Source organism: Ixodes scapularis, unplaced genomic scaffold (genome assembly GCF_016920785.2).
Source record: "Ixodes scapularis isolate PalLabHiFi unplaced genomic scaffold, ASM1692078v2 PGA_scaffold1__304_contigs__length_218370807, whole genome shotgun sequence".
Taxonomy (NCBI): Eukaryota; Metazoa; Arthropoda; class Arachnida; order Ixodida; family Ixodidae; genus Ixodes; species Ixodes scapularis.
Window position 1 is genome coordinate 26,090,102 of NW_024609846.1, and position 12,843 is coordinate 26,102,944.

Below are 12,843 nucleotides of genomic sequence, written 5' to 3' on the forward strand. Positions count from 1 at the left end.
CCGCCAAGGTGCTGCAACATTTAATAGAACAAGAGAGCAAGTACACTTTCTTTCCTGTTTCTCAATTCCCTGGGGAATTAACAAAGCTCAAGATGTCTATTCAAAACAGTCTGTAAGTTTGGCAGCTCTTGTTTCTTGATGACTTTTGTTACAACGCTCTGAACAAATACTTCTCTTTTAAGGGTAATATAATGTTTTTGAAGGCAAGAATCCCGAGCTTATAGCTTTATCTTTGGCAGTTTCTCCTGCGGATCGAGAGTTCGTGCAGCCCGAGAGGCATCCTTCAACGAATAGCTCGCGCTTCCAGATTAGTGGAGGAATCTCTGTAGATTACAAAAAGCTGTAAGCAAAAAAAAAAAAAAAAAAAAGTGAAACAAAGGCCATATGAACACAGATAAGCATAAACTATGTGAATACGTTAGAATAGCACAGACATTGTTTGAGCGAAAATGACTCGACGAGGTGAGATAACCATGACGCATGCCATATCTAGAGCTCGAGACATGGGAACCGGGAGTCGCAGACGGTTGCATGCGGGCCGTGTCCCAGCAGGTCGCGGGCCGGGTGTTGGAGACACCTGCTGTGGAGTGAAGTGTTGCTTATGGTAGTCTACGTACTCAAGATATCGAAACGTGCAAATTCAAAAAAATCAAAGGTGATTTTTTTTTTTTTTTGCGTAGATCGCATCAATGCTTTAAGTGACGGACTGAAATACTCTTGGGTTAATGTCACGGTTTGTTTCATTTAATCGGGTAACTGCGTGGTTCTGTTAAAAACAATTGTTCTAGGAAACTCTCGAAAGAAATCTATTCTCGAAATCTGTCACTACAAATTGTTTGAAACAGCGTTCCGTGGTCTTACTAGTTGTAACTGCGAGGGTGGGGGTGTGGGAAGCTGATCTTTGGTTTCTTTTTGCTCCACGCTAGAACTGACATTGGAAAAGTAAAGAAGAAGAAGAAAAAGAAAATCCAAGGGCAGCGGAGAACACAAAAGGCCTTATTTTTCTTCCCTCGGCTGGCGTTAAACAGATGAATCGTCTTTTAGCTTTTACACCCTGAAATTTTCCTTCGCGGTTTGTAATCAGCTATAAAATAAATATGAATATACGTCGTTCTAAATTGATAATATTGAACATTTCTTTTTTTTATTGTTATACAAATCATATCCCCCAAAACGCCACTACACAAACTTTTTCTCATTCTGAAAAGAAAAAAAAAAACAGGTTTTTTAGTCGGAAATCCAATAGGAACTTCATAAGAAATATAAATACCAAACGTATATGAACCTGGGATGCAAGGAAAAATAAACATAAATTATACAAGAAATGAGGTCTATCATTTGCGTATAGTACGGTAGGCCTCCAGTTTTGGCGGTAACGCGTTACAGATAACGGCGTTAATGTAACGCGTTCTTTTTCGGGAGTAACGTGGTAAAGGTAGTTAGATTGTTAAAACAGTAACATATAACGTAATTACACTACTTATCTTAAGAAGCTGGTAACATAGTGACGTTAATAGTTATATTTGTTGCCAAAATTTCAACAAAATTTAGAAATTCATGTTGTCCGTCCTGTTTTTCACCCGCTCTTGGGTTAGCGTGTCAACAAAATTACACTTCCTTTTTTCTAGTGTTTCTTGGCGCCAAGGTATATGATTCCATGAGATAATTCCACATTCCTTCCGAATCTTGCCTCTCCTTTTTCAGGTGAAAGTTTAATATATACATAATTATCTTAAGTTTTTTGTATGAACATAATGTTTCATGAAATACTATTCTTAAGCACACCGTCCACTCCAAAACCGTATTTTTTTTATTTCACAAATGAAAAGTAACGCAAACGTAACGTGCGTTAACTTTTTTCAGTAATGGTGACGGCTAGGCATTCCTTTTATTTCGAGGTAACGTAGGTTAGTAACATTTTTCTCTTATTTACAAGAAACCTGTAATGTATTTTGTTACTCCTTTCAGTAACTCCTAAAACACTGGGCGAAGCCACTCTTGCACAGACGCTGGTTTATTAATCCCGAAAGAACACGACGCCTTTTCACGGACCATTGGGAGTGGTGGGCAGCCGCGCAAATATGGCTAGAAGCTCTCGCAGGTATTACACTGATGTCGTCGTGTCGTACAGACTGACCGTCTTCTAAGTTTCTTGAGTACGCGACACCTATTTGCTGGAACCACCATCGGGGATAGGCAGACTGCAGGGCGCAATAGTTAAAAAAAAAATACTCGCCATTTTGATATGCTTGGTTTAACAGGTTAACGGCCCAAACGATGCCGCGGTAATTTGAGCTGCAATGGGTAAGTTTGCTTGGCTTTGAGAGACAGCGAAAAAATATTATCAGGCTATAAAGAGGTAGAAAAACATTAATGTATCTGCGAAACAGGTCATCAATATTAATAGTAATATTAAATCAGTAAGGAGGCTTGACAACAACGTCTAATCAGTAGGGAATTTAATTTACGACTCACTTCATCTTTGTTTCCTAACGTCCACTTCGTCATCCTCTAAACAGGAAAGCATGCGATTGCAGTGGAACCGTAACAATATCCCCCTCCTGTAAATAGAGCGATTGTAGGGATTAGAGGTGGTTGTCTTCAAGAGATATGGTGTAGAATTTCATTCGAAACATGTGGACGATATCTTTGTTTCATGAACGGCCTTCTGAAATAGGCGTCAAGCGTTATGGTCCGGAATACCTTGAGAGAAGTTTTTCTGAGCGGTCAACGAAACGAACGGGTGATCAAACTGAAACGAAATGACTTATATTGTACTTGACCTGTCGATGCTTCTCGTTAGAACGAATGGCCTGTGCCTGCTCTGAGGCGAGTGTGCGGCCCTGAGTGAGTTGGCGGGAGTCCTCTGCCCGGTGCAGGACGTCTTCTAAGTTCGGATGTTGGTTCGGAAACACTTGGAAGGATCGTTTCTAAGGGGGTTTCTACATCTCGACCATACACTATTCTCCACTTCACCTTCCGTCCGGACGCAGACGACGCTAGGAGCTATCTTAGCCAATCCCGCTCTTTGGACGTAACCCGTGATACGACTTCGGTTCATCGCTGTGCCCCCTCTCCAAGGTCACGTGACACTCACACGGCCTTGGATTGGCTCCGATGGCTCGTGGCATCCGCTGCGCTCGGACATAAGGTGAAACGGAGTTTAGGTAAAATGGCGAATAGTGTGCAGTTTCGTTGACGGATGTATTGTAAGCATAAGTGACGACCGCAAAAACTGATCGCAGTTTTCTTTATTACTTGAAATGCAGATGGCGATAATTAAGGTGAAGGTTTGGTTAAAACGTTCAGTCATACCGTTTGTTTGAGCGCGGTGAGTCGTCGTGGTGCGATGGAGGGTGCGGTAGCATTAAATGAGGTTCTGAATAACTGTAGAAAGATACAACCTCTATCGCTCACAAAGTTTCTGAGAGATCCGTGTCTCCAAACGGTGCTGTGAAGAAAAAAGCTAGTCCACCTCTTCTGCATTTGGTGCCGCGAGTGCTTTGGTTTCTACGTATCGTGAGAAATGTTCAACGGCAACGGTTATCCATAGGTTTTTGTTTGCGGACCCAGGAAAAAGCCAACGAAGTCAATTCGAACTCTCTCAAAGGGGTGTCCACATAAATGATTGGGATGCAGGTGGCCCGCTGGGGCGAGGGTGGATATTTTACGGCGTTGACAAGCTTTACGTGAAGTGACGTATCTGTGTATACTTTTGTATCAGCCAAACCAGAAAAAAAAGAAAAAAACATAAAAATGGGGCCGGTTGTATGTGCGAAACACACCCAGGTTTCCAGCATTTGGGTCATCATGGAGAAAACAAAGTATGCCAGAGCACAAATGTTGGAGGATCACAAGAAGCAATGTTTTTCACGTGGGCTCATAATTATGACGATATAAGACTTCGCCCACTATTGTATATATATTTGCAATTTCCGCCGCTGTTCTTCGTCGAAAAGAATGATGCAACAGTTGGATGATACTTTGAAGTTTTGGATCGTTTCCGTTGTTTCGTGGCGATGTCCATCTGTGCAGAGAGTTCTCCAACAGGTATATAAGTTACACCTTCTTCATCACTAGCGCTCGCTTATAGACAACAACGAGACAAAGCGTCAGTGTCTTGGTGAGCGTGGCCTCCCTTGTAAACTACCTCGAAATCATATTCCTGGAGACGACGGTCTATCTAGCAAGACGTCCTAATGGGTCTTTCATATTTGTCAACCAGCAGAGAGCATGGTAGTCAGTGACAACACGAAAGCGCCGTTCAAAAAGGTACGGCCTGAACTTAATTATGGCCCATATTATAGCCAGACACTCCTTCTCTGTGGTGGAGTAACTAATTTATGCTTTAGTAAGTAGATGGCTCGCATACACGATGACATGCTCCTTGATTTATATTTTTCTGGATAAGGACTGCCCCAATTCTATATCCGTTTGCTTCCAAATGTATTACTGCGGGAGAGACCGAGTAAATTGACATAGTATTGAATCACTGGGCAAGGAAACCTTTAAGGACCTAAAACATTTATTCTGATCTTCCGTTCATTCGAATGATGTTTTCTTGGAGAGAAGGAGACTAAGAGATGCATCCCGGTCAGCGAAATGTCGAATGAAGCGACGAAAGCATGAGCAGAGGCCCAAGAAGCGTTTCAACTGCTTGGCATTGATTGGGTGGGGAAATTCGGAGACGGCATTTATTTTGGCCAGGTCAGGACGTATATCATTTGCGCTGACAGTGTTTCCCACAATCTGAATTTGACGGCAAGTGAGATGACATTTCTTTGAGCTAAGTTGGAGGGCTGCTGTTTTCGATGCATTGAGGGACAAAATAAAATCGTGAGAGATGTTCTTCAAATGTTGTAGAGAAGATTAAAGCATAGTTTAAAGAGCACAGGCAGCTTTGTTATTTTAAACATCTCAATAAAACATCCATCATTCTATCGGAGGAGGCAGGACCATCGTATAGACCAAACGGGATGACTTCGAATTAATATAGACCGTTGGAGTTATGAAATGCCCTTTTTGCTCGATCCTGCTCAGGTATCAATATCTGCCACTATCCGGATCGTAAGTCTATAAAAGGAAACAAATTCGGATAATTGTGAGGTGTCTAAAGCGTCGTAGACTCGTCAAAGAAGATACACGCCCTTTTTGGTGACTTCATTCAAGCGTCTGTAATCCACGTCGAGTCTCCATGATTCATCTTTCTTCTTAATGAGGACTACAGTTGAGGACGAGAGACTTAGGCATAATTATGTTTCTTAAGCATGTCTCGAACATGCTGATAAACTAATGCTTAGTCTGAAGGAGAGGCGTGGTAAGGTATGTGTTGAACGGGAGAAACGTTGCCGGTGTGAAATCGGCGCTTTACGAAGATTGTCAAACCCGATGGCCCGCTATCAGGGTCAAAGCACTGGGTATAGTGTTTCAATACATCCAACAAGCGCCCTTAGAAGTCCTTCGGCCAATATTTATGAATCATGAATGATAAGAAAGAAAAACGTTCAAACGACAAAGTAGTTGCGCTTGTTAATATGGGAGCGGGTGGTTCAAGTGTAGAGACGGGGCATGAAGGCAGAGGATGAAAAGAGACTACGAAAGTTCCCGTTGTTAAACGCCGAAGCTCGTTTGACATGTTGGTGATAGGGACAGTTGCCTCTTCACTGCTCAAGGTCAATATTAAAAACGTATGGTAACCTATCACGGCATATCTCTAGAACAGGGGTGGCCAGACTGACCCGGTCTAAGAACGCAATCTAAACCCCGAAACTTCCAAGAGCCGCGGGGGCGGGGGGGGGGGGGGTCAAACTTTTGCACAGAGGAATAATCGAAACTCTGACTACTTTCAATCTATCCGAGTCGAAAGCAGTCCAACTGTACGTAAGGTAACAGTAGCACAAGACTACCAAACTGCGACCTGTCTTCGGATTAAAAACGCGTTTCATTTTTCATTTTGGGAAAGTATGGGGAAGGGGGGAGGGGGAGCCGCGAGTCGCAGTTTAACACGCGAAGAGCCGCATGCGGCTCGCAAACCGCAGCTTGGCCACCCCTGCTTGAAGAGGCAGGCACGTAGCCAGGAAAGGGGGGGGGGGGGGCATGAATACCGGTCCCCCCCCCTCCGAAATCTTCCATTTTGCTGGGACCTCCTCTCTCCCCTCCCCCTCATACAGCATTTTTCATGTGCGCGCCCCCTCCGAAACAAAATCCTGACTACGTGCCTGCAAAAAGGGAATCACATGGTCACTACTCCAATATAGCTTCCTCACTTAGAATGTGTCTAGTTTATATTCGTCTTGATTTTCCCTGCCAATATTTACCAGTTCATTGCCACAGTCTGTGAGTGCGTTGCGTTGTGAAAAGAAGTCCCACCATAAGATTAAATCGTTGCTAGCATGTTCAACAAAGGTGAAAACCCCGCAGATAACTTTTTAGAGTAATTCTTGTGGCAAACAAGCAACATGGTGAAAAGTGACCGGTTTGCACCTTGCTGTAATCGGCCACCCGGCGGAGCGCCAGCCAAACAAAGCTTGCGCCGAACGAACTGTTTCGGGGCTGAAACTGCTGCACAAGAGTCTATTAGTGCTAAAAATGTTAGTCCTTTGACGTTTATCAAAACAAAATTGCGTGAGAGCGGCGGAGGCTTACAAGAATTTAACGAAGCGGCGTTATTTCCTGCAGCGGCAGCGTCTAGTTTCCTTCGAGGTAAGAAGTGGACGGCTCGTTGCATAGCCGGAAGGACGCAGAAGAACGTGGGTAGAGGGAGAGTGTCAACCTAATCAGATCATTATTTCGAAGACGAGAACATGCAGGGTCCGCTTATTTTACAAAGCTTACTCATACGTGCAGTGTATATCTAATAACATGTCTTTTTTTTATTGTCAGTATGGTTATCTGTATCAGTGTCAGTATGGTTATCTTTATCAGTACATCCTCGAAGACGAGAACATGCAGGGTCCGCTTCTACTACAAAGCTTACTCATAAGTGGAGTGTATATGCAATACCATGTTTTTCTTTATTTTCAGTGTGTTTATCTTTATCAGTGTGGGATGAGTAGTACGTACATCCCCTGGTATAAAAAAACGGTATTGGTAGCATGCTATGAAATATTGTGATTTCTGCATACTTTCTATTCATACATACCCGTTTTGGCAGCATTCGTTGCTGCTCCAGAGCTTTCACGTGTGAACGTGCTCGCAATGCGCGTAACGCTGTTGTTAAATTTTTACCTTTGCATCACACTTCGAAGCCTTTCGGACTTTTTTCACAACTTGCATGGCTTATGCAGCACAGTCATGATACAAAACGCCCACAGGAATAAATGTTTATTTAGTCATGTCTCCAACGCCTTGCTATCACCACTTGCTTGCTGGAAAAGAAAGAAATTCTCTCAGGATAGGGACTTTATATTAGTGTGTAAATATTTACCTGACAATTGTCATTAACATTCATTTAGGTTTTGTATAATATATATATATATATATATATATATATATACGCAGTATCAGCACACCTGAAATGTGGAAGTTTCATGTTTCAACTCACAATCAGACGAGACTGAAAAGGCGTTGGTTGCGTGCGCCTAAATTAAGGTCCGTGTTTTCGTAGCCCTGAAAAGACACATGAGGCGCATCTTAGGGCACAGCGCGAAAGAACTGGTTAACTACAAACTTTTTTGTTTAAAAAATGCAAGACCTAAAATGTCAAATGTATTAGAATAAAAACACTTCAGATTATCATGAATGCGCACCTGGCAATTATGTGAAATTGGGGATAGAATGAAAGACTTGTCTTAAGGGCTATTACAAATTCTGCTAGCATAAATTCGCTTAGTTAGAATGTAATAATAATAAAAATATCACACACTTTATTTTCTTTTACCATTAAAGGTAATGATTGGGCCGAAAATGAAAGCCGCTATAAACGGCTTGACAAGCTCTCAGCCCCAGCGACATTCTGCAGCATTCAGAGGGAACATTCAAATAAAACACAAACGTATTCAATCACAGAGCGAGCACATTCAACCGATATCAACCACCCTGTCAATTGCAAAAGCTCTATAAATATACCAGACCTACGTTTACATAATAAAGAGAAATGCATGCACATGAGGAGGAATTACCCCATTAACAACTTAACCGGGAACATGAACCTACAACATACATATATATGCATATATAAAGGACCAAATATCAGTACACTATGTCAACGTTATACATGGCAGTGCGTAAGTCATTTAAACTTAATTTATCTATATCAATATTGTGAAAAATTACTAAACTAAGGAATCTTGAGACCCGGTAGGCTAACATTTTTTCCCGACATTCAATCCACACGTTGTTTTGTTGCCAATGATCGAGGTTACGAGTTTGTTAGGTTACATCAGGTTTTTGTAAATATGGCAATTGTACCAAGGAGGAGGTGTTGTGTTGCAGTCCTTTTTCTAGCCTCGGGGATACTCTATAGCTATGTAGATTCTTGATCTAAGCATATTATAAATTTTGAACAAGTTTTTCCATGCGACAAATATGGGCCATTTGCAAATATTCTTGTCATTATTTTTTAAAGTAAGTGTACTTTCTCCAAGTCTGGTATTGTAGTTCTGCTCTAAACTAAGGAGCAGTAATTTAAATAAGAATGAAATAGCGATTGCTATAAAAAGAGTTTAATTTATGTTGGAAGTATACACCGGCGACGGCGTAAAAGACAAAATCACCTTACATTCGTTCATTTCATTCGATTCCTTCTGGCGTAGACTTCCCCTTTCCCCTCTTGTCAATTTAGTAGAAGAGAGGACTAATCGTGGTGAGAGGAGTGCTTTTTTTCTTGGTGGATCAAAATATATTACACTCTAAAAAAAGTGTGCCGTCTTACGCCCTTTTGTCTCGTATAATGCACCCCAAAACGTCAGTTCAATGTACAGCCAATTATAGTCAAACAGACGGCCCCGAATTTTACGAGGTGCTTCTTAAGGGTGCGATATACCTAGGGTGTGCATTCTCCGGTTTTAACCGAAAAACACCCATAAACATCCGTCGGTGACGAAAATATAAAATCGGTTAAAACCGAAAAACACCGGTGGTTGGATATGTTCGCCCTGGTTAAAACCGAAAAACACCGGGCCTTGCTAGTTTCCGACCTAGCGAAACCCTTTCCCCTTAGAGGTTTGTCAAACGTGTTATCTCGTGGATCCTGCATTCTTCCAGTGTTTATACATGGCTTGCAGGTGGCGCCAGTCCGCCCTCCTTTCTGGGGGTCAAAAGCGTCTAGTGCACGCAGTGGAAGCTAAGCTCTGATACGCCTTTCCCCTATTGTGTCTCCCATGGCCCCCTTTTGTGGAAAAATTAACACAGTGGAAGGTAGGCTCTGACGCGCCTCTTCCTCATTGTGTCTGGCCAAGTGATGTTGGTGCAAGCCATGTATTCAGAGGTTGCTGGGGTTCCTGGAAGACACTGCCAACGTCCGTGTCGTACAGTAGCGTGCGTTTTCATAATTGCGGGTTGCGAACCGCAAGGAACGTGCTGCCATGACGACAGCACGTTCCTTGCGTGTAGATGCAAGCATGAAAGTATGCTTGCATTTACTATAATAACCAAGTGTGAGAAATAGTTGCTTCCTAGAGAAGAAGAGTATGAACTATGTGAATAAAATTGGAACTCTCTGTCTGTGATCGATCGCTTTTTTTTTCACCGATAATCACCGTTTTTAGCCTCATCGTGAGGCGTTCCACCGAAATACACCGGTGTTTTGAAAATAAATAAACACCGAAAAACATCCGCCGATTTTTCTCACAAATAAGCACCGGAAAGTACACACCCTAGATATAACTCATTAAATAGCTTAGGTACGTATCAAAGACCACAGAAATAAAATACCGAGGTTTTGCAATAAGAACAAGAATACCCCGACTATCTCTTTTTTTTTTTGTGGCGAGTAACACGTGCATTAGCTATTTTAGTAATAAGGTTTTCCTTCTTGCGGCCTGAAAAATACGAGAGGCTTGATAGCCACACGGCTATCAAGCCTCTCGGGAAAGTTGGAACTGTCAGTTTGATGTCAGTGCTCTGTACGTCATACTAAAGTTTTGAGATGTCTTATATGGGACGAAAGGTGTAAAAATACACCTTTTTCTTTTTCCTTTTTCTGAGAGTGTACTCTGCGAGTGTATTACCCAGCGGTGCGCTGAGGGAGAGGGCTGCCGATGACGCACTGAGATGCCGGACTCGCCAAGACGGCAGACCTATCGAGACGGTCTCCGCCGTGTCGATAGGTTTTTTTAGGATGATATATATCTAGAGATGGCAGTAATGACATTACTGTAATGAAGTTACAGTAATTAAATTACTTTTTGGGGTAGTGAGTGATGTAACGCATTACTTTTAGGGTGGTAATTTAGTAATGAAATGAATTACTTTCATGCAGTAATCTAGAAAAAAATATTAATTACTTTTAAAATTACTCTTGTCATAAACGAGAAATTTCGTTTGCAAGCTTTAAGAAAAAAATCAAAATTATTTCGCATGGTGAAATGTCGTGAAAGAGACGTAAAAAAATGAACGACCTAGGCGAACTGGAAAGGCGAAGGGGAAAAGCTTAGATATGAAGACATCGTTGGAAGGTCACGGCTCACTAACTCCAGGCAAGAGAGATTTACGGCGTCACATCATCACGACGGTGCTATAGTTCGTTCACCCCTAAGCTGACAGTCCGGTGGGTGCTGCGAGCTCACCAGAACCAATCAACCACCTTCCTTTAATCACCTCACATGTCCCTTTCTCTGCGAGTGGGTAGGAACGAGTACGAGGTTACGTGGCGACAAATAGACTTGTGACGGTTCCAACGAGCACGTAGCTTCCACCGCACTGTCAGCTTATGAAGGAACACTTCATCGGCTACAAGGTGAAGGGCACATTACCAGTGAGGTCAACACATTTTAAAGACTGAAAGGACAGGACCCAGCAGATCCCCAGTCTTCTTGCTCTTTCGTCAAGCAAGGCCAAACCGTAAGCTTCGACGATTGTGAACAACAAACGACCGTAATTAATATAGTTATTCCCAAATGCTTTGTCAAGGACCCAGAACGTTTTGTGCGTATCCTTCGCAGTAAAGGAGCTTTTTGTAGTCTGAAAAGACGGGAATCGGGTAAAACAAGTGCCGCTCGTGGTATGCCTCGCTGCCTTTCCCTCGGAATTTTAGCCGGGAATAAACCTACGAGCAGATATCGCCACCCGTTTGTTCGGAAAGTACACCTTTTAGGAAACTCGCGCCGTCCCTTTCCTCAGGTGTGCTTGTTCCTAGCAAACATCCAGACCCCTCGTGTGACAACGTGCAAGAACTTGGGCTCTTTGGGTGTTTGGGAACAATACTTCTTGAGAAAGATGAGCAGGAATACGGCAACTAGTGCTCTTGGGAGTATACGATTAGATTGTGTCTGAGGCGGAAGGGAAACACTTCATGTTTCTTTTCCTTTTTATAATTAAAAAAAAAAATAATTATTTTTAGCTAAGGACCTTCATCGTTGAATGAACAGTGAATTCGGTGAGTCAACTATCTTTGAGTCAGATCAAAGAAGAAGCTATTCATCATGTTTAACATTTATGTGGTGTGCGACTGCAAAACAACTGCTTGGTATGGTTCACTTTGAGGCGCATAAGAATGCTGCGGTGTAAACAGGGAGATCTGAGTTTTGGTACATATACTGTAAATAAAATCAGCACAAATTACTGCTCAAGGTATTGAAACGTAATGTTGAAGTAATTTAATTACTTTTGGAAATTAATTGTTACGTAATGTCATTACTTCTAGTCTGTGGTAATTTGTAATGTAATTTAATTACATTTTTCAGTTTTCGGCACAGTAATTAGTAATGTAATTTAATTACTTTTCCAAAGTAATTTTCCCGTCTCTGGACATATGGCAGCAGTCGCCCATCCACATTCAAAGGTGAAACCACGTGCTTACATGCGTCAAGGTGTTCAAACTAAACGAAAAGCAGACGTCACATCGGCGCAATGGTCATTTGATTTTCCCGGAATAAGATGTGCTTGCTGTAGAAGTACGGGGCGTTCTCCAGAAAAGAGAACGATTGGTTTTTAAGCCCGGTAAATGAACTATGTATCGCAGAAAGCTCGAACTCGTTACGAATCAGATGTTAGCGGTTGAGATAGGACTCTAATGTATGAGAACCTATCACCTGGATCAAAATAGAAATGAGAAGCACACTAATTTTCTATTAGCGGATGTCCACCTAAGCCTAATATTGTCAGAACGGGAAATGACATTGCGGTCTCCTGTAGCATCAGTTTCAATAAAAGGAGCTTGTCAACAAAAAGAAAAGATTTTGATTTTTTACCAACAAGTGTTTTTAAATATAAAATTTCACATACTTCTAAAACTTCACAACCTCCTCATACAAAATGAGACTCACGTAGACGTCGGCTCACAGAGTTTGTTTTCAATTATTTGCTGATCTAGGGAACGCCACGTTCTCAAGCTTTCGCGTTTTATTCCAGCCGCTAGCGTTATATTCTCACGAAGGTACGGGCATCCTGCGATGCACATTTGATTACCGCAGTTTTCTTTTCTTGGAAACTCCCGGTATTTGCTGGAAAGAAGGAGGAACACAAGTATACTGCGATCAAGGATTTCGAAATCCGTCTTTGGCTCATCGAAACGTAAGGGGCATGCCGATAAAAAAGGCTACATAGAGAGCGAACACTCAGGGAGCCAGCGAAGACGAGGCAACCAAGTTCGCGCCGTGATTGGTTGATATCGTGGGGAAACAAATGCTCGTAGGGCACTTGCAGGGGGCAAACGGACGCGTGAGGTTCGCAGGGAACAAACGA